This window comes from Lissotriton vulgaris, chromosome 12 (assembly GCF_964263255.1).
Source record: "Lissotriton vulgaris chromosome 12, aLisVul1.2, whole genome shotgun sequence".
Taxonomy (NCBI): Eukaryota; Metazoa; Chordata; class Amphibia; order Caudata; family Salamandridae; genus Lissotriton; species Lissotriton vulgaris.
In genome coordinates this window covers 703,468,196-703,490,957 of record NC_141700.1, presented here as the reverse complement: position 1 = coordinate 703,490,957, position 22,762 = coordinate 703,468,196, and the positions used below count along the sequence as shown (strand labels likewise).

General features: G+C 49.9%; 1 pseudogene; it reads right to left on the bottom strand.

The window, feature by feature from the left end:
- Window positions 1-13,466: 13,466 nt before the first annotated feature.
- LOC147678043 (uncharacterized) lies at window positions 13,467-17,622 on the bottom strand (annotated as a pseudogene).
- Window positions 17,623-22,762: the final 5,140 nt, after the last annotated feature.

Below are 22,762 nucleotides of genomic sequence, written 5' to 3'. Positions count from 1 at the left end.
TGGGTAGTCATCATATTCCTGTACTAAATTGGCCAGAAACATATATAGCTGATCAAATGATAAATGGGGGAATAGTGTCCCTCATATTATACCAGAATCTGTGTAATGCACAATCCTCAATGCCTCTCATTTGTTTAGGCATTGAGGGACCAGCTTGATAAATCCATGCAGTGGGCCGATAATGTCTACGGATAACTCCTCCCATGGTTGACTCGGTAAGCCCCTGCAAACCTTGTGAACCGGATGTGTTTTCAACACTTTATCACTACAGGAGCCTTCTACACATTCTGTTACTGCCCGCTCAATCTCCACACCCATCCCTGGCCACTGGAAACTTGCTTTCAAACTTCATTTTGTTTTTACAATACCCAGATGGCCCACACAAGCCTGTTTTATTAGTTTCTCCCTCAACTTTGATGGTCGAATCAATCTTATTCCCCTTAATAACAGTCCAACTCTAAAGCCAACTCATCCATGACCAAATTGAGAGGCAGTCTGCACTTACATTCTGTTTTCCCTGTAGATATGCCGCACCAAAATTATGTTCATGCAAAGCTGTATCCATCTTTGAATCTATGTCAAAATGCAATCTAACCCCTTTTTCTTGAACACTTCCACCAATGGCTTATGATCTGACAACACTACAAATTGCAAGCTCCAAATTATATTCTTAAAGTTCCTAAGTGCCCAATAAATTTCCAGTGTTTCTCTTTTAATTATATATAATATAATATATTATAATAGTATCTTTCGATGAAATTCAATGTCTTGGAGACACATGCTATCAATCTTTCTTGTCCTTTGCTCTGTTGGGTCAATATAGCTCCCAAACCCTTAGAAATGGCATCCGTAAGGATGTATGTTTCCTCGCCTGGGATAAACTCCTACAAACATGGTGCCTCTTTCAAATCCTCCTAGATCACTCTGAATTCCAAACCACATTGACCACTCCTTAAAAATTCCTTGCCTTTCTTAAAGAGATCTCTCAAATTCACAGATTTTCCTGCTACATTATCTATGTATCTGCCATAGTATGCCACCATTCTGAAAAATGAACTTAACTCCTCCTTAGACTTAGGTGTTTCCAACCTATTTATAGTGTCAACCAATTCTGGTTTGGGCTTCATATCTTCTCACGAGATTAGTAACTCACCTCAACAATGCCAAACTGACATTTGCTTCTTTTGAGAGTACGACCTGTCTCCTTCAATCCCCCCAGAACTCTACACACTCTGACATTGTGTTCCTCCATTGTGTTTTCAAATATTAAGAACATCATCTTGGTAGCACTTCACCCCAACCAAATCCTCCAAGGCCCTGCACATTATGCATTGAAAATTTGATACCACTGACACAAGACCAAATGGCATCCTCCTGAATATAAAAGCGCCAAAAGGTGTTATGAATGCCATAAGATCCTTTGACCTACCATTGAATTCCACGTAATGGTAGGCCAACGCCAAGTCCAATGTGGTGCAGATCTTCGCTTCCTCCAACGTCAACATTATTTCTTCGATATTGGGAAGAGGGAACTTGTCCACCATAACCTCTCTGTTCAGGGCTCTGAGGTCCACCCATAACCAGATGTCCCAAATGCCCTTCTTGGCTACCACAATGGGGTCCAACCACTCCATTTCTTGTACCTCCTCTATTACTCCTGCAGCCTCCAATTTCCTAGGTTCTGCTCTAACCTGATCTTGCAGGGCCGTCGGAATTCTTCTGACCCTTTCAGTAACCAGAACTGCTCCATCTTTCAACCTAATACAATGTTTGGACTTCTTCAGGCACACCAAGGATTCTGTACAAACCTCAGAAAACTTTGCTACAAAATCCATATCTCTCTTATGGATCTCTTGCACCTGTACCTGTGGCTCTACATTGGGATTGAGTACCACTCCTAACAACCTTTGGGGTGGCCAACTTAATAAATTGTCCCCTTTGTTGGACACATAAACCTTGCGTACCACATATATTCCTCCTAAGTCCAAACCGCCTTCAAATTAACCATGCATTTTGATCAGTTGCCCACCATACCCTCCTGGGTTCAAATCCAAGGAAATTATAGTCAAAAGTGAACAGGAATAAACTGCATTAACACTCCCACTCTGTGTATCACCACTTTTTACCTTTTAACAACAGCGATTGCAATAGACAGTCAACGCAGGACAGGAACTTGCATTTGCTCTGTGGCTACTATTGCCACACCTGGAATATCCCCCCATTAATTTTGTGCATACAATACATCTCTCTTTTTCTCCTTGACTACTGCTTTCTTTTTTTACACCTCACAAACCAACTCTTACACCTTCTCTGAACCCAACACACATTTCTCCTTATTCAAACTTAGCTCTGAAATACACTTTAACATGTGCTCCACTCTCTTGGCCACCATGATCACTTCCTCCAAGGGTGGCTCATCTTTCAACCACAATTCTTTCCTGATCTTGTCACTCCCACATCGTATAACAATCTGATCTTGAATTCTTTCTTCTAATGTCGCAACAAACTTGCATGTAGCTGCCAACTTCCTTAGACACGTTATGTACTCCTCAACTGTGTCATCCTACCATTGTTTTCATCTGCCAAAAGAATACATCTCCATAATCGTGCTCACTCTGGGGAGGAAACGTCTGTCCCTTCTCAGCAAGCATGCCTCATATTCATTTAAATTACTTTGTTCCTTAGCACACAGGTCTGATAGATTCTCAATGGACTCTTGACCCTCACTCCCTACACATTGCTTTAACAGAGCGTGCCTCCTTTCTGCACTTAACGTTGGCCCACACACCCTTGAATAATGATTGAACAACTTTTTCCATTTGGTACATGGTACACTTTGCTCTCCTGGGCTGCTTAAAAAAATGGGGGTGGCATTACGTTTTGCATAATTCAATCTTCTGCACCCACAACGTTACGCCACAGTAAATACCTTTAAATGACGCTTATCTCACCCCAATGTTGTAGAGAATATCTAGCCCACACACAAATTGTCAATGCTAATGTACACCTATTAATACACATAGTTTTTTTTTAAATTAAATCAAAGGTACTTTCCATAAATACATAGAACTTCATTTGAACAAGCTAAAGATTAAATCCAAAAAAATGAACATGTACCAGCAGGTGAAGATTTCCCCACAACAGACTTACAAGCAACTTGTAAGGTCAAGCTTAAGGTGTGCCTGTCACCATACACCAACTTTCAGTAGCCAGCTTAAGGTGTGCCTGTCACCGTACTGCACCTTCCACAGGGTGTAATCAGATTGACCTACCTCTCACACCGAGTAGTGCCTGTCACCACTTTCTCCTTGCTGACCCACAGACGTTAATGGCATGCCCGTCACTGCTGCATTTCCTGGCACCCAGCTGCTTTATGGTCTGCCTCACTGCTGCAAGGCAGGACATGTCAGCAGAGCACGTCGCTATTCCGCTCCGCTGCTCAGTCGATCACTTCATTGTCACTCTGTCTCACATACGTAAGACAGATCACGTCGCTGTACTGCACCCGTTTCTTCTTCTTCCCCCAATGTGTCCACCGTGTGTTGCCAAACGTGCTTTCAGAAGGCGATGGTGGTTGGTTTCCCCCACAGCACGTAAGTTCACTCTGCCAGTCATGGAACGCATATGTGCTCCAGCTCTACCCTCTCTTGCTCCATCACATCTCCACAGTCCTCAATCCCGTCACTTTACCAGATGTTTCTCCTCACCTGGTTTAGAAGCATTGTGGTCAACATGACATCAGCCGGCCCTTCACCTGACTCAAGTCACACAGCACCACAGCTTGGCCCGTGCCACCAAGCTTTGTGTTCTTACAGTAAGTTCTCACAAATTTCTCTTGCTGTACCCTCTTTGTTTAAAATCCTCTCTTCTCCATATTGAAGATTACCAGCATCCAGTGTTGCCAGTGCAATATTTTGAAAATTAATAAATACCACAAGCACATAGGTAGGTTCAAAAAGGTTTATTATGATACACCTCACCGATCACCAGTCGTCAGCATTTGACTCAGAATGAGCACACATATAACAGCCAGGCAGCCTTATATCAAGAGTATTCCTAATTGAGTAGGGCGTGGCTAGCCGGCTGTAGTGTCCTGCGAGACACGTTCTAGTGTCTCGACAGGCACTGGTCTAGGAGCCACTCCCCCTATGGGAGTGGACACACTGCACCCCACATCCATCCACCACCGGCGGCGTCACAAGTGACGTGAGCCGGCTAATAAAGAGGCCCTGGTGCACGTGCTCGAGGCCAGTTAATGCACCATAATACCGAGTGTTCGTATCTGTCTCTCATCACCATGTGGGCCTGAGGCCCAACATCACACCAGCCATGATGGTGGACGCACTCTGGTGAAGCTCCGTCCGACGGCTTGATAATCCACTATTTATCCCATGCATAGCAATGCCATCGAGCTGCACGACCTATGATGCGACTAGCTGTGCGGTGAAGACGTCATTGCATTGGGCCAGCAATCAGGAGACGGCGCAAGGCAAGAGAGCGCCACGGCTATAATCGCGCAGAGTGCTTCACAGCAGCGGAGTGTGAGCCAATTGATTTGAGCTAAGACCCGAAGGTGCCCGGATAAGGATCTGTCCAGTCCCCGGCCACGGAAGCGGTGCTGTGTCATCAGCCTGACAGCACGCCGGGGTGAGCAGCAGAGACGGGATGGAACAAACCCCTCCCTGTGTGGTGGGGGGGCGAAACTGGGTCCATTACGGAGGTACCCGAGCTGAACGGCTGTTCTGACTGAAAGAAAGGGCGGAGCAGTGTTGTCTCCCAGTGGCATAACGAAACTTGAGGGGGCCCCCCTGCAAAGCACATGGAGGCCCCCCCGCGGCACGGCCCACATGCCTCCCCGGCGGCGCGGCCCACCATGTTCCACTTTGCCCTACCACCCAGAAATCTAGCATATTTTGCTTTGAAACCTCCAACATTTAAATGAAATGCCTCTATATTGTCTTTCTGTAAGTGCTAGTGAGAAAGTAGGAAACACTCTCAACACATACGCTATGGCATTTGCAACAATCCTGTCAAAAGCAGATTATGTTGCAGAAATAACATGGGGATTGGTGTTTACAAACTCCTCTCACTTTGTATGTTATGTTATGTTATGTTATGTTAAATACACTTTTTTGAGCGCAACTAACACCATTAGGTTCCTTGGCGCTATAACAGAGAGAGCAGATGAAGAGACATGAAATAGCAGCTAATTGTAGGACTCAGTGAAGAGAAAAGTTTTGAGGGAGGATCTAAACTTGGGATAAGGAGAAGGCAACCTTAGAGGAAGGGGTAGGGAATTCCAGAAGGTCGGGGCGAGGAATGAGAACCTGAGGCCACCATGTTTCTTCCTCTTGAATCTAGGAACTGATAACAGGGCCATCTGGGATGACCGAAGAGTGCGGGGAGGAACATACGGGTGAAGAAAGGAAGAAATTAAAAGGGGACCGTGACCTGCAAGGGATTTGGAAATAATGCAACCAAACCTAAATTTGCAGCGGGCAGATACCGGAAGCCAATGAAGACTTTTTAAAAGGGGGCGGACATGTTGATCTCTAGGTTGATGATAAATCAGGCGAGCGGCCTGATTTTGGATCAACTGTAGCCTCCTAAGTTGATAAGCAGGAATGCCTACATATAGTGCATTGGCATAGTCAAGCCTAGACATGACTAGCGCAAGCAGGGTCAAGGTGAGGGCCTCAGGTGTAAGTAGGCGAGAGATTTTGCGTATTTTCCTGAGTTGGAAGTGGCTTGAGGATACTACCGCGCTTATCTGGGGCGTCATAGAAAGGTCACTACTAATGACGACTCCCAAGCTTTTGGCACAGTTGACGGGACAGGGAGGGCTGCCAAGGCTACCAGGCCAAAAAGAACAATGCCAGTGATTGGAAGGTCCCCCGACAAGAACCAGCTCGGTCTTGTCGGGGTTGAGCTTCAGGTGGTGTGAGCTCATCCAGTTACTGATAAAGCAAAGAGTGTTTTGAAAAGTGGAAATAGATTCATCAGTGGAGTCAATGGTGAAAACTAATTGTATGTCATCCGCGTAATTGTACGTGGTGACATTGAACTGACGAAGGGAACGGATTAGCAGGGAGAGGTACAAATTAAAAAGAAGAGGGGATAGGGAAGAACCCTGTGGGACCCCGCAGGTTAATTCGGCCTGAGTGGCGGAAAACTGGGACAGCCTGACTGCTTGATGGCGTTGGGTCAGAAAAGACCGGACCCAGTCTAGGGCGGTGCCCTGGATGCCAGCCTCCCTGACACGGTCGACCAAGATGTCGTGGTCGACCGTGTCAAAGGCGGCCGACAAATCCAGGAGGACCAGGGCCTGGCAGATGTTAGCATCGGCCCCCCTGCGCACTTCCTCCATCACAGAAAGGATGACTGCTTCTGTGGAGTGCGCAGGTCTGAACCCAGCCTGCTGGGGGTCCAAAAAACTCGAGTCTTCCACAAAAGTGCTAAGAGTTTGAGTGACGTGCGACTCCAAAACTTTACTGAGGAAAGGAAGAAGGGAAATTGGGCGATAGTTGCTCATGATGGAGGGGTCTGCCGACGGTTTTTTCAGAATGGCAACCACCTCGGCCTGTTTGAAAGATCTGGGAACCTCCCCAGTAGTCCGAGAGTTGTTTAAAAGAGCAAGGGGGGGTTCTGGGCAGGAAGTGAAAGCTTCCCGAAGGGCCGAGGGGGGGTCAGCAATCGCTAGGGGAACCGGAGGAAACTTTGTGTAGGAGAGATAGAAAATTGACCTTTGAGATGAGGGGAAGATGGGTTAGGGTATGAGTGTAGGAGTGACCGGGGCACTGGGCAGTGTAGGGACAAGTGAAGCTTGGGTGGAAATGCTAGTTTTAATCTTAATGATCTTGTCCACAAAAAATTGATTCAGGGAATCGCACAAGGACTGGGAAGGGAGGGGGGCTATAGTGACTCTTGCCGGGTTGGACAATTCCTCCACAATTGAAAAGATGTCTTTGGACTTATTCGAAGAGTTCAAGATTTTATTAGAGAAGTAGCACGAGTTGGCTAGAGTTATTGCTGACTCATACTCCTTCAACCGGGAAGAGAAGATCTCTTTCGATTCAGAGGAATACCCCCGGCGCCAGCGCCTTTCTGCCTGGCGAAGACCAAGTTTTAATGCTCTGAGATCATCGGTGAACCACCTTTGGGCGTCATGACTGCGCCTCGTCTTAACAGGTTTTAAAGGTGCCACTGAGTCAGCAGCAGAAGTAAGCCAGTGGGTAAGGCCCTCTGACTGAAGATCAGTGGAGGTGGTGGATCCAATAGTAGGTGGGGCCGATGAACTCAGGAGGGAGGTAAATTTGTTAAGGTCAGCTTTGTTCCAGTTGCGTGCCAGGAAGTTGGATTGTCGGGCAATAGTGACAGGAGAGGGCATAGCTAGAGTGAAGGTAACTAATGAGTGGTCTGACCAAAGACAAGGGAGGATGAGGGGAGCAGAGATGTCAAGAGAGGTGGTCCAAACCTGATCTAAAATGTGGCCTTTAACATGCGTTGGTGTGTGTATGTGTCGGATACAATTAAGGCCCAACATTAAATCTGAAAAAGCCCGCCACTCAGAGGTTTCATGGATATCTGACGGCCAGTAATTAAAGTCGCCCAGGACCAACACGTTGGAATTGTTAATGGTGAGCTGGGAAATAAGGTCGCCGAACTGAACTGAGAAATTAGGCATGGGTTGAGGGGGGCGATAAATCAGAACGCAAATGAGCGAGGACCCAGGCTGCTCCAGTCTGAGTACGAGGCAGTCTGTCGAAGGGATACTAAGAGAGGACACTGGGGAAAACCGAATGGAGTGCCTGATGATGGCTGCAACCCCTCCACCGGCTTTGCCAGGGGGGCGATTAACGTGCAATATATAGTAGCCCGGAGGGATGGCTGCCAGAATATCAGGAGATGAATCGTCTGTGAGCCAAGTCTCGGTCAGAAACAAGACGTCAGGCTGTTCCGACCCCAAAAGGTAGAAAATGTCTGACTGATGGCTGACCAGAGACCGGGTGTTGAGATACATCACGGACAAGGGAGGATTGGAAGAACGTTCCAGCGAAGGAGTACAGGCCTTAGGGCCCAGGGCGGATGGCCTGGCGGTTAGCATTAAGGGGGTGATCTCAGGAAAGGATTTTCTGGCCGTAAGCAGGCCGAATAGTGCGAGCCTGGGAGATGAATGGGGAGGGGAAAGTGCAGGGTCATGAAAGGATATAAGGGAAGAGCGGGTATAAGTAAAGTGAGAGGCAGAGTAGCATGCCCCATGCCCCGGCCGGCCGCGGACGGGCTCAGACGGGCTTAACTCAGGCGCAACTCCGGCGCGCCTACGTCGCGCCCGCTGCGCTCGTCCGCTGCGCTGACACATGGTGGCCGTTTAAATAGGGCGGAACGAGGGTGGAGTGTCAGGGCTACACTCGAGTGAAGGAAGCCCAAACAAAGATGGCGCCCGCTACCGCTGGGAACCCGCGGTGACAAACAGCCTCCAGCCAGCAGCTCACCTCTAGAAGTAAGTATGAATGTAGTAAGAGAAAGAAAAGTTAAGTGATTTATGTGACAGTTTTCAGGAGTACGAGTGTGAAACGAAAGGCTTTAGGCAGGATGTAATTTTGTGCAACACGCAGCAAAATGTAAATTGCCTGTAACAGGGCTTTAAGTGGGATGAAAAAACTGGGGGGCGGGGGGGGGGGTGCCTCGAAGGTGCGTGGCTAATGTATTTAATGGCGTGGCTTAAAAACACCCAAGCTAAAAACCTGTGCTTAGCATAGTGTGCCGCCCGACTGGTATTTTGCTGTTTCTGTCATTGCATCCGGATATATAATACAATACAAGAAGTAACATTTCACATACAACAGACCAGGACTATTGGCTTTGCAAATGGTTGTTAGTTGCATAATATAAAAGTAGCATCAACTATGGGTTTGCCGTATACAGAATCGAAAACGCTTCCATTTTGAAATGATTAGACTGTGAAAGAACTAAAGGAGTCTCTTTGAAGGGTGGTGCCGCTGCCCGCTGCACAGATAATATTTTTATCACCATGAGAGTGAACAAAAATAAAGAGCCCATTAGGGACAGTCTCAGCATCAGCTTTTTAGAATTACCGCCGGTGCTGAGCACAGACAGGACTCGGCGACGGCCCACTTAAAGCCCTGGCTATCTCCGAGTTAAAGGCAGCTTAAGCAGAAATGATCTTTCCTCGCCTCATCTCCTTGGAGTGTTAGCACACGCTGCGCTGCGCAGCTCTGCTGCCATGCATGATGTGCTATGTACTGTGAATGTGCAGCGGCCTCTGCCTTGCATCTAGGACAGGGGCACTGGATTTAAGCGGCAGTGGAGCTCCCAATTATTCGGCATGGATGACTAAATTGTGTTGCGAGAAAAGCCAAATTATGCGGCATGATAACGGGCAGATATTTTGGTAGTATTGCATCATTGTTTTGTAATTTGTAAACATAGTTATACTGTCTGGACCAAGATTTCACTCAATTTGTAACATTTTAACAACCAAATGCAGAAATAAATGAAAGAAGACCAGTTAAGCTTTGTGAATGGCCTTCCTCTGCCGCTCTGCGCACGAATACGTCGCCAAAGTGCTGCTCATTTCCAGTCAAGTACAAACATCTTATATTGTCTGCCCTCATCATATCAAAAGTGTTAATCATTTTCTTGACTTGTACAGTCAGTGCAATTCGGAGGTGATGGCAAGAGGAGGACCCCTGGAGCCTGGAGGCTGCGGCAGCAGCAGCCCCGGTGACGGACTTACTTCGGAGTTCGCCGGTTCGGAGACTGGAGTAGTCAGTCACATCACACACACACACTCGAGTGAGTCCTGAGGCTGAGCGTGGGCGGGCGGGCGGGCGGGACTGGCTTTCCGCTTTTTGTCTTCGAGTACGACTTCGTTGCTCAGTTCTCTCTGTCTTTCTTCTTCACTTTCACTTATTCACACTATGGCTATGCGACGTGCGTGCGCGCCCCCTGACCCCTGGCCCTGGCCACACCTCAATCACACCTGACCTTAGTGCTTATTGGGCCACCCGACAGTGTTGTACCCCAGGGCCCGGGGCCGGATGCCTGGCATTGGGTCACCACACACCAGCAGCCCGACCCCCACACGGCACGCGCATACGTGGCGGCGGAACCAGGACTGGAAAGTGAAAGTGAAGGAAAGTCTACTCTGTCCCTGTCCGCCAGCCGCCATTTCATAGATTCGAGACCAGGCAGTGGAGTGGCGGGTCAACGGTCAAGACTGTGGACAAGTAATAAATGCATTGCATTGGTGCATTGCCACACTCACTCACTCAGACCCCGCCCCCCCCCCCCCCCCCGGACTTCACTTGTTGCTCTCTCGGGGCCCCACGCACACGGTGCACATGCACAGCACCATTTCAGACTCGGGACGGCCCGCCCGTCGGCCGGGGCCCCGGGGCCCCGGGGCCTGGCCGGCCAGGCCTGCATTTGAAGACTCTGCTCCAGTCCCCAGCCCCACTGTACTGTCCCACACTGTCCCGGCCGGGGCCCCTGCCCCGGCTTCCGCACCATTTTCAAACACTCTCAGGGGCCACCGGGGGCCCCAGCCCCCCCCCCTCAATTTCAAAAGTCGCACTGTGTCGCAGGGGCCCCCCGGCCGGCCCGGGGCCTGCGCTGCGCAACATCTTAGCATTATAGAGCCACACACACTTAGTGTATATTCTATGACGTGAGTGAGGAGGGGGGCCCGGCCGGGGCCCCTAGGAGCACGGGGCCCACCCGCACTGCAGGGGTTGCGGGGGCCTGTGTTACGCCACTGTTGTCTCCTTCTCCCCCTCTCTCTATATCCACCACTCTGCTTCCTCTACCCCCAGGGCTGGACCAGCACTGGGAGCCCCATCGCTGCGCTCAACATAAATTAAGGGGGCGCATGAACATACCTTCCCACTTGAGGCCCCACGAGAGGCTGAGGGAGACACGATGGGCTGCGAGAGCCATTGCTGATGCAACCTCGCCCAGACTAGGAAACATAACGTAAGATCCTGCTAAGAGGGCTACGACGCTGAGGTCTGCTGCCCGGAACCAAGCAGACCAATGTGATGGAGTAGGCTTTGTAAGGTGGCATGAAGTCGAGCTGAGCTGCGTAGCGCCTTCAAATATGCCCCAGGTGAGCTGAGGAATGATTAAGTGCAACTCAGTTGAGAGCTACATGGCCTGTGAGGTGACTTCTTGCACGGTGAAGATGCCATTGCACTAAGCCTGCAATTGGGCAATGTTGCGAGGCAAGAGAGCGCCAGGGCTATAATCCTACAGATAAGACAGGAGTATAACCCATAGACCAAGTCAGGTCTGGGTAGGTAAGGTGCAATTAGAATACAATGTCCTGAAAGGTAAAAGTAAATAGACAATTGCTCATAGCATGCACATAGCATTACTTGGGTGGGCAAGAAGGAGATAACTCATTTTTTTGTCAAAAGGTACTTATTCAGCTTTATGTGGTAACATTCATTTCAAGGTCGGATATACACAGTTAGAAATAGCACTGCATAGAATGTATTGACAACCACATGGGACTTGGTGCAGCAAACGTGAATAAATAGTGCAGGTGGCGACGCAAGTGAGAGAAAACAGCGTAGTCGGCCCACTGTGCATAAAGTGCAAACTATTTACAGTGGGTGGCTAGAACGGCACATGTGACATTGTGGTATCACAGTGGGCACAGTTAATTTTGGTTCAGGTCTAAAGCCACTATGGAAAAGTGCGCCTATTAGTCAGGCTGTTGGGTCGACGGCGTTTAGATCCAGAGAAATTAGGATCATCATCAGGACTGGTTGTCTGAATTAGGAAGTTCTGTGGAAAAAGGGAGGATATATTAGGGGGGGGGGGAAATGAAGGGAAAGGGGTATGTCCAAATTAAGGAACTGGAGTAGTAGTTACCTTCGAAGGATCCAAAGGAAAATGAATCCTTAAGACCTAGTAGAATAGGATGGTTTGAGGTGGCTTGAGTATAAGGCAGCTTCGTGGGTCACCGGTAAATTGGTGTCATCGCTGCTTGGTCGTGAGGCCATTTATTGGAACACTGGTCATTTGGTGTCTTTTCTGGTGGGCCATGCTGGGAAGAAAGGAGGGGAGGCAATGACTGGATAGTCGAGATAATGTAAAAAGGGTTGGTCAGAGTATTAAATTGGGTCCCAGAGGGGGAGGGCATTTACATACCTCACTGCCGGAAAAACAGCATTTTTCTCTGCCCTGTGCATTAGCCTTACTCCAGTGAATCACTGGTTGCGGGATCAGCGTTGCAGCCGGCCGAATTAATTGACCGCGCTGTGTCGGCGCTGAGGGATAAGAGGGAGAGAGTGAGTAACCAATATCGAGGGTATTGGTTTCTGAGGCAGAGTTAGGGGGATTCTGCGGGGCCGAGGTCCAAAGTTACCTTAGTGAATGAGCGCGACCGTCCGAGTATCGGTTCAGACAGATTCTAGACGGGCGCTGAACGGCGTGTATTATACTTCCGTGTTGGGCGGGGATTGAGTCAGGGAAGGGGGGCGGGGAAGTGACGACATCCATGATGTAGTCGACAGCGATTGGATAAGAAGGTGGGGCGGGGGTGACGTCATTTCGGATGCTATGGAAACGCGTCCTGTCTGGGGAGAGTGGGCGTTTGACCACGTTCAATAGCGATTGGTGGGTCGACAGCGATTGGATAAGAAGGTAGGACGGGGTGACGTTGTTTCGGATACTATGGAAACGCGTCCTGTCTGGGGAGAGTGGGCGTTTGACCACGCTCAATAGCGATTGGTCGAACGAGTTTGTGAAAGGATGTAAACATTAGGCGGTTTGAACTAATAAAGAATGCGAAATTTCCTAGCTAACGTAACGGAAAGTTTCAATTCTATTAAGGACTAGGAGGCGAGGATTATGCAGTCCTTTCTTCTCTTTATTATAATCAGCACTTCAAAGAAAAACCAATCAAAACATTTTTTCTTGAACCACAACTCCCATGAGCACATGGGAAAACAGTGTCCATAGCAACCAGCAACCAATGATGGCTCCGTCCGCCGTATAACTAGCCATGACGTCCTCTTCTATTCCTCGTCTTCTCTGTGAGGCAGACAGTTTCGTAACACACCTCATTCTTTCTGGTCGTGTCCTAAAGTAAATAAGGAAAACGTTATCCAGTCCTTCTGACCAGAAGCGAGGCACATCAATACATAGCATGTAGAAAACTACGAAGCATGACTCATGCATAAACAGTATAGATTGCAAATCAGTTAACTGACATGGTAAAAAACAGTGATCCTCACAATGCATAGTATAACCCGTTTGCAATATAATTCAAAAAGTAGTACTTACTGACATACGAAGGTACACGGGGGGGACGAGGCCGCCCCGGCTCGGGTGGGATAATCCTCGCCTCCTAGTCCTTAATAGAATTGAAACTTTCCGTTACGTTAGCTAGGAAATTTCGCATTCTATGTCAGGACGGAGGCGAGGATTATGCAGTTTCAAAGCTTATCCACAACAAGCTCTGCTGCGCCATAGATAGGCTTGAAGTAAAACTTTTTGAAGGTAGACTCCGAGGACCAGTCTGCTGCCGCCATAATGTCCTCTAATCTACCACCTACCTGAATGGCTTTAGAAGCCATGGCACCTCTAACAGAGTGAGCTCCGAACGTGGTCACATCTATGCCCGCCTCGGCCATAAGCCAACGGACCCATCGGGCAATAGACGGGGATGAAACCGCTTTAAAAGGTTTCCTCAGAGCAATGAGGAGTTGACGCTCTCCCGGTGGGCGACAATCCTCGGTCATGTCTTCATACGCCTTGAGGCAACGCACCACGCACAATTTAGGGTGATCTGAGAAGGACGGGTACGATACTGACCTGATGCTAGTCTTTGTACGCCTAGCCACCGTGAACGTTACCCCTTCCGGAGTAAATACGCGTGCCGAGACGTCTAGCGCTCGCACGTCAGAGACTCGTTTACATGAAATCAGACACAGCAACATAGCCAGCTTCGCTGACAGTTCTTTCCTAGACAGGTAGCTATTATCACGCCAAGAGGTAAGGAACCTGAGAATGATATTGACATCCCAGAGATTGGAGTACCTGGGCTCGGGAGGAGCCGAAAGCCTGGCGCCTTTCATAAGTTTGCAAACCCAAGGGTGTTCTCCCGCCGGGCGTCCATCGACGTGAACATGTCCTGCCGAAATGGCGGACCTGAAAGAATTAATGGACCGATACGCCAACCCCGAGTCGGACAGTTCAGCCAGGAAATTCAGAACGAGGGTAATGTCGGCCCCCACCGGATCGGCGTGTCTTCCCAGACACCAACGACGCCACCGCTGCCAAGCCGATCGGTACCTCTTGATCGTACCAGGGGCCCAGGCCTTGCTGATGAGCTCTGCTGCTCCCGCCGAAAGGCGGTCGTCCTGCCACCGACCCCGGAAATCCTCCATGCCATGAGGACCAGGGTCCCTTGAAGTACCAGCGGGTGCCCCTCTCCCAGAGGCCCCGAAAGTAGCGACGGAAACGAGGGCAGTTGAATTGGACAGTCCCAAGACAGCTCCAGCAGTGAGGGAAACCATGCCTGAGCCCGCCAAAAGGGGGTCACTAGGACCAGGGAAGCTTGCTGGCTGCGAACCTGAGCCGCTACTCGAGGAATCATGAGAAAAGGAGGGAAGGCGTACGCTTGTTCCGTCGACCAGTCCTGTAAAAAGGCATCGACCGCGACCGCCTCCGGGTCCGGCCTCCAGCTCACGAACCTCTGAAGTTGACGGTTGAGCCTGGAGGCAAACAGGTCCAGCGTGAACGGACCCCACGCTCCCTGCAGGGCCTGAAAGACCGCTGTGTGCAGCCTCCAATCGCTGAAGTCCAGGAAGTTTCTGGAGTGCCAGTCCGCTATTGAGTTCTGCGTGCCTGGGAGATATTCCGCCGAGACAGAAATCTGTTTCTCCAGGCAATAGTGCCAGAAGTCCTTCGCCATGTTCGCTAAGGCCTTGGACCGAGGTCCACCCAGGCGAATGATATACTGAACCGCTGACATGTTGTCCATGCGTAGCAGAATACAGCACGACACTTTGTTCTGCGTCAGAGACTTGATCGCAAAGGAGCCCGCCAAAAGCTCCAGGCAGTTGATGTGGAGACGGAGTTCGTCCTCCGACCAACGGCCCCCCATCGTGATCTCTCCGCAACGGGCTCCCCAGCCCTCTCTGCTGGCGTCCGATTCTATGATCAGGTCCGGGCTGGATCCGAAGATCGCTCTCCCGTTCCACGCACTCATGTGTTCTATCCACCATCGCAGTTCCGTCCTCGTTTCCTCCGTGAGGGAGATGAGTTCGGAATAAGTCAGGCCTTTCCGGAGGTGTTGTGCCTTCAGGCGTTGAAGAGCCCTGTAGTGTAGTGGGCCCGGAAAGATCGCTTGGATCGAGGAGGAGAGCAGGCCCACAACACGGGCCAGCTGTCGAAGGGAGATCCTGTCCTTCCTCAGGGTCTGTGAAAGTTCCTTGCGGATCTTGTTCACCTTCTGCTGCGGGAGACTGAGACTCGCCGCATCGGAATCTATGAGGAAGCCCAGGAAAGAGATTTGTTTCTTCGGGAGGAGATCCGATTTCGGGGCATTCACCACAAAACCCAGGTCCTGGAGCAGGGCAATAGTCATGGTCAAGTGTGACCGCAGACGATCCGACGATTGATCCATGATCAGGATGTCGTCGAGGTATATGATCATCCGAACCCCCCTCTCGCGTAGTGTTTCCACCACCGGCCGAAGGAGCTTCGTAAAGCACCATGGGGCCGACGAGAGGCCGAACGGAAGGGCTTGAAATTCGTAAACGTTCTCGTTCCACATGAACTGAAGGAAGCGCCTGTGAGGGGGAAAGACCGGTACCGGGAGATACGCGTCTTTCAGGTCCAGACGGACCATCCAATCCCCTTGAAGGAGAATGTCTCGGAGAAGATGGATGCCCTCCATCTTGAAGTGGCGGTAGACCAACCACTCGTTGAATTCTCGCAAGTTGATAACTGGGCGAAACCCTTTGTCCTTTTTCTGGACCAGGAAAATATTGCTGAGGAAGCCCGAAGGGTGCAGGCGCGTTCTGCGAATCGCGCCTTTTTTGAGGAGATCTGCAATTTCTGTGTCGACAAGACGTCTGTCCTCTGAGGAAAAAACCAAGGGACGAGGGCGAACCCTCTGTAGGGGAGTGCCATAAAACTCTATCCTGAACCCCTTGACTGTCTGAAGTACCCACGGGTCCGAGGAGATTTTGCTCCAGTTGTGGAGATGATCCCGAAGCCTCCCTCCCAGAACGACTGGGGAAAAAAGGGTAACACTCACCGGAGGGGCCTCCTGGTGCGTTTGCACCACCGTGGTAACCTCTGCCGCGCCCTCGGCCGGCGCCTCTGCTAGGGTAGAAGTTCCCCTGGCGTCCATCACTCCAGCCATTATTACGGCGCTGCTGGGCCTTGTTGTTAGGGCCTTGCTGGGGCTGACGGCCGGAGGAGCGACCCCGTCCTCGTCCGGCCCCAGCAAAAACCCGTCCCGGAAAAATCTTTTTTATGGACGTTTGTGCTCTGTCGAGTGCAGAGAAAGTTGTTACGAACTTGTTGAGTTCCCTAATAAACGGCTCCCCAAAAAAGCCTGCCTTGTGCAACCGGGCCTGCCTCTGACGTGGCTAGATCCCCTAGCTTCGGATCTATTTTAATGAGGAGGGATCTCCTCCGTTCTGCCGCCAACGCACAATTTGCGTTCCCCAGGAAGCATAGGGCCCGCTGAGCCCAACCTGCCACGACCTCCGTGGACATCGGAGACCCCGACTCCTTGGCCCTCTCGGCCAACTGGATGATCTGGGTGACGGGGCCCACGGCGTCCAGGAGCTTATCCTGGCAGCTGCGCCAGGAGCGATCGATACCCTTCCTGGGGTCTTTCATAAATTTGGCGAAGAACGCGTACAGCTTCTCGTCAATATCAGGGGTGGCTGCCACTCTGCCCTCCAGTTTAGGTCGAGGGCATTCACCCCGCATGCGGGTCCTAACCTCTTTTTCCAGGGGCTGGCGCACTTTACTGGCTACATACGCCGCCACCTTGGGATCCGGGGTCCATTCCGACGAGCGCGGATGATAGATCCTCGCCGGATCGAACATGTCCGGGACTTTGTCATCCCCTTCCAGGGACCCAGAGGAGTGCGACGCAGGGCGCCAAGGGCGTCCTGAGCCCTCATCCTCATCGTCCGAGGAGGTCTCGTCCTCGGTTACACCCTCTCCCTCCAAGGGGAAACCATCATCTAGGTCTGAATTCGGGGCGACCTCGTCGCCATCATCTCCGGGGAAGAATCCCTCCCGGCAGGGTAAATTTTTAAGCGTCCGCGCACTTTTATGGAAGGATTCCCTCAGGCGGTCGAACTCCTCCAAGTGCCCCGCGTGACGCTTCGCCGACTTTTTCCCTCCCCCCTGCACGCCCTTAGTTCCGCGGTTCGCAGGCACTGCGCCACTGAACACCCCGGGGATACTCTGAGTGAGGGCCTCCACACTCTCCCGCAAAGGAGCCAGCACCGAATCCAGCGCCTGTGACAACGCGCGGCCAACCGCCGGCGGCAGTGGTTGGGAACAGCCAGGATCTTCCGTCCCCTGAGTGAGGGGAGCTGACTGATCAGCAGTCTGCATCGTGTGAGGGTGAGAGCACTAAACACCTTTACTCAAGTACAGAAGGTAGCCCCCTCGCCGGTGCTCAGACAGTACCGCTGTCAACTAAGGGTGCGGTGACTGACAACCGCCACTAGAGGGCGTCGCGCACGAGGGCGCTCAGCTACACCGGCCCGGTGTCAGGCGAGGGTTGGTGAGTCAGGTGAAAACCTGCCTCAGCGCACCGATCCGAGGGGCAAGCGCCGCAGTCGCAGCCTTAACCCGAACAGCGGCGCCCAACGGAGCTAAGGGGAAGCGAAGACGCTCTCCACAGAGCCCGCGATGAGGGAAACGGCAGAGACGGCGCAAGCAGCGCCTGACGCACGTCGAACTGCCGAGGGGCTAAAGCAAATCAAGCGCACCGCAAAGCAAGCGCTATTGCACAAGCAAAACAATTTAATCTACACAAGACACCAAACGTCAGGAAGATAAAAGGTTTGACTTATCTGACGAGCAGAGAAGAAAGAGGAATAGAAGAGGACGTCATGGCTAGTTATACGGCGGACGGAGCCATCATTGGTTGCTGGTTGCTATGGACACTGTTTTCCCATGTGCTCATGGGAGTTGTGGTTCAAGAAAAAATGTTTTGATTGGCTTTTCTTTGAAGTGCTGATTATAATAAAGAGAAGAAAGGACTGCATAATCCTCGCCTCCGTCCTGACATAGAATTAATAAACATATTGTTGAAACACACGCTTAGGGATTATTGTGATAAGGAACATAATCAGAATTAAAAACCGTCCATTCATAATTCAAGGCGATCTGTAACAAGTAAATTGAACTGTTGGAGCATACGGAAACACTCGTAGGAGGGAACAATTAATTGCTACACCTTGTATGGAGGAACATATCCAAGAGAAAACACAGTCTGCTCACATATGATGGGGAAGGGGGGTTGGGGGAAGGGGGGGTTTGGGGGTAGAAGTGCAATAGAGTTATAGCTAGACATTGCTGAGCTGAGGTGGAAGATATAAGGAGATGAATGGGTAAGGCTATGTTGTTGGGTATGGGGACCAGTGGTGGGGGAAGGGTTGAACGGAAGGCGCAGCTCTAAGGTAGTTCAGGACACCAAAGTAGACAGGTTTAAGTGGTGACTGTACTATTCCATTCGTCAATGGTGTTTAGTCCTTTATTGATGGAATCACAAATCGTCATCCATTTGCACTCAGCCTTATTGAGGAGAATTCTGATATCTCCCCCTCGAATGGGCAACGTAGGTTTTTTAATTACTTGCCACTGCATGTCCGTATCGAGATGGTCATGTTGTAGGTGATGTGATACCAATGGGGCTAACATGGTTTTACAGTTGATGCGGCTCTTGTGCTGGATGATGCATTGTTTGATCATTTGTGTTGTCTGTGCGATGTAGATCAAGTTGCACGGACATTTTATGGCATAGATCACATTTTGTGATCTACAGTTGGTATGTTTTTTCAGTCTGTATGTGCAGCCATTGGTGACAAATTCTTTTGTGTTGATGGTGAGCACGCATACGCTACAGTTCTGGCATTTGTAGTGTCCTACTATAGGGTCAAGGCCCCAAGAGGCTGTAATGGTGTTCCTATCCTGTTTAGCTTGTGGCCTGGTAATAACGTGTACCAGATGGTTAGCAAGATTGTTGCCGCGTTGGTAAGAAAAAAGGGGTTCTTCCTTGAATTGTTCATTTGAGAGCAAAAGGGGCCAATTTTTCCGGATGATTTTATTTATTTTGTTACTATGCGGACTGAATTTTGAAACAAAAGGGATCCTTGACATAGGTTTTTTAGGTTGAGTGGTGAGGAGGTGCTCCCTGTGGCAATACCACACTCTCTTCTTTGCTCTGGTGACCAGCCGTTTAGGGTATCCCCGATGTATGAGTTTCTTGGTGAGGACATCTGCTTCCCTGAAGTAATCCTTTTTCCACTTGCAATTACGTCGGATTCGGAGGAATTGCCCATATGGTAGGCCATCTCACAGTCCGCGTGGGTGGTAGCTAGAGTAAAGCAAGAGTGTATTTTTTTCGGTTGGTTTACGGTACAGGCTGGTGCCCAGATGTCCTTCTTCAGCGTGGATGGTGACGTCTAGGAATGGCAGATCATTTTGTTTGCAGTCACTGGTGAATTTGAGGTGTTCTTGGCTGTGGTTGAGCCATTCAACAAATGGTCGCAGTGTATCAGCCGTGCCGGACCACAATAATAGAATGTCGTCTATATATCTGCGCCATAGATTGATATTATCAAGGAATGGATTCATTGGTGTCAGAATCAATGTCTTTTCGAGATGATGGACAAACAATATGGCAAAATTTGGGGCAAAACATGCGCCATGGAGACTCCTTTTACTTGTAGAAAGAATGTATCTTGGTAGAGGAAATAGTTGTTTTTCAATGCAATCCGCAGGAGGTCCATGATGAATTCTGTGGGTATGCGTGTGGGTTGTGGTCTTGAGATGAGTGGGTTATGGATAACTTGTAAGCCTTCATCGTGGGGGATGTTGGTGTAAAGGGATTCGATGTCTAGCCCTGCCATCACTTGTAAATCCATGTTGAAGGGTAGGTCCTCGATGGTATTATTTATTTATTTATTTATTTAGGAGATTTGTAGAGCGCATGGCTGCCCGGGAGCGTCCCAGCGCTGACAGAATCCACTAAGTTCTCCAAAAAGAGGGCCGGGGGGTAGCATGGATCAAGGGAACAGCCATGTCTTCAGGGATTTACGGAATGTTAAGAGATTAGGTTGGGCCCGGAGGGCTGGTGGAAGAGTATTCCACATCTTGGATGCCAGGTAGGATAATTGCCGATCTCCGAAACGAGATTTTTTGGTTTTGGGTATTTTAGTCAGGTGGGCATTGGTAGAGCGTAGGGTTCTGGTTGTTATGTGGGGAGTTACGAGATTTTTCAGAACCGGGGGAGCTTTTCCGTGCAGGATTTTGTGGGTTAGGCACATGGCCTTGAAATGGACCCTTTGTTCCACCGGGAGCCAATGTAGTTCTTTGAGTGCGGGCTTGGCAGAGCAGCGCTTTTTGGTGCCAGTAAGAATTCTTGCCGCAGCATTTTGCACCACCTGGAGCTTAGAGATGACTTTTTTTGGGGATCCAAGGTATAAGGCATTTCCGTAGTCCAATCTGGACAGTATGAGGCCCTGGATGACCAGTTTTCTAGACTGGAATGGAAGGATAGGAAGGATTTTGCGGATGGACCGGAGCAAGCCAAAGCAAGTTCCTGCAGTTTTCTTAGCCTGGGTGCTGAGAGTAAGTTTATCGTCCAGCCAGATCCCTAAGCTTTTGATATCGGTTTTGGGGGTTGGAGGTGGGCCCATGCTGGGCGGCCATAAAGACTCCGGGCGAAAAAGGGACTGGTTGCCTAATACCATTAGCTCCGTTTTTTCCCCATTGAGCTTTAAATGGGAGTTGCTCATCCAACTGACGATGTCCTCCAGGCAGGAATACAGATCTATGGAGGGGGGTTCTGACTGGCTTAGGGAAACGACCAACTGTGTGTCGTCCGCGTAGGTCAGGAGTTTGATGCCATAGGGGACGACAATTTGTTCCAGAGGTGCCATATATACGTTGAAGAGTGTCGGGCTCAAAGAGGAGCCCTGGGGCACTCCGCAACGTATCGGGGTTTCCTTGGAGATACAGTCTCCGTCTGCTACCTGAAAGGAGCGATTGTGGAGGAAGGATTTTAGCTACTCAAGGGCTGTCCCTTTAATGGCAAGATTTGCTAGGCGTTGGGCAAGAATGCTATGGTTGACGGTGTCGAAAGCTGCGCTAAGGTCCAGGAGGATCACTGCCACTGATCCTCCTGCATCGATGATCTTCCTGGCTTCTTCGACCACCGCCACCATTGCTGTTTCTGTCCCTTGGCCCGGGCGGAAACCCGTTTGCGAGATTTTTAGCAATTCATTGGACTCCAGATAGAGAGAGAGCTGGGAGTTTATGTATTTTTCCGCCAGTTTACTGATGCCTGGGAGGAGAGATATAGGTCTGTAGTTGGCCAGATTATCCGGGTCAAGGTTAGGTTTTTTTATGAGTGCTTTCACTACCGCTTTTTTCCAGTTAGTGGGCACTATTCCGGAATCGAAAGAGGTGTTTAAGAGGTTGATTATGAGAGGCAGAATGCTCGGGGCTACAAGTTTAAGATGTCTCAGCGGGGCAGGGTCGTGGGGCGATCCGCTTTTGAGGGCTTGTAGTATAGAGCCCAGAGTTTCCGCGTTGATGGGTTGGAATTTGCTAAGTTCAACGCCATTTCTTTGCTGATGGGAGGAGGGGAGGGGGAGTGGGTCTGAAGGGGAGAGCGGCGGAAGTTGTTTAAGTATATTTTGAATTTTAGAGTCAAAGAAGTTAGCTAACTCATTGCAGTGTTCTATAGTAGGGTCTCGCGCATCTGGGGGAGTGGGGGGTTTGAGAAGCTTTTTCAAAGTGAGGAACGTCTCCCTTGATGAGTTTGCTGCTTGGCTGATTTTCTCGCTGTAAAAAGAGGTTTGTGCGTTTTTCAAAGCTTTTTTATAATTCAGGATCATCAGTCTGTAGTCGTTTTTGTCGGTGGGGTTGAAGTCTTTTCTCCAGACTCTTTCTGCTCTCTTGCAGGCTTTTTTCAAAAGGCGGAGTTCCTGGGTAAACCATGGGGAAGTTGCTTTTTTCCTTAGATTACGGTGAGATTTTTTAGGGAGGGCCAGGTCTAAGGAGTTGGTAATCCAGGAAGAGAATTCCCTGTCTGCGAGTTCAATGGTAGAGCTAAGGTTGGGGACTGACTCCTCGAGGAGTTGTTTCCATTTGGCAACGTCTAGTTTTGCCCAGGGTCTAGATGGTCTGCCGGGGGCTTGAATTTGCGGCGGTTTGGAGTAAATGTGCCAGCTGAAGGAAATGAGAAGGTGGTCGGACCATGGCACGGGAGTGGGGGGCCTGGTCTCAAGGTCCTGGAAGTTGCAGAATATGGGGTCGAGCAGGTGTCCTCTATTGTGAGTAGGGAGGGAATTCTGTAGGTGCAGTTGGTGGGTGGCCAGATCTTGAATCAGTTCTACGGCTGCATTATCTTTGCTATCTTCCAAATGGATATTAAAATCCCCTAGAATAAGGAAGTTGGACTGAGTGCTGGATCTAGCTAAGGAGCATTCTAGAATGGAGTCAATGAATTTTCCCATGG